Genomic DNA, 362 nt, shown 5'->3' with positions numbered 1-362 from the left:
ATAACCTCGGCAATTGTGACTGACTGTCTCACACAAATCTTCTATCTGTTCGGAATGCCAGCCTATATACATTCCGACAGAGGTTTATCGTTCATGTCGTCTGAGATCAATAGCTTTCTTCTGGAGGAAGGTGTTTCTGAGCCATTCATCGGCTTATAATCCACAGTGTAACGGTCAAGTTGAGTGTCTCAGCGGTACCCTCTGGAAATCTCACAGTCTTCCGCTTTCCCACTGGGGATCGGTACTCCCTGATGACCTACACATCCTCCGATTACTGTTATGTACGGTCACTGTACTCCAGACAGACGCTTGTTTCAACACGTATGTCGCCCAACATTAGGAGTATCGTTGCCATCTTGGTT

Source organism: Opisthorchis viverrini (assembly GCF_000715545.1).
Source record: "Opisthorchis viverrini unplaced genomic scaffold opera_v5_175, whole genome shotgun sequence".
Taxonomy (NCBI): Eukaryota; Metazoa; Platyhelminthes; class Trematoda; order Opisthorchiida; family Opisthorchiidae; genus Opisthorchis; species Opisthorchis viverrini.
This window is presented reverse-complemented; position numbering follows the sequence as displayed.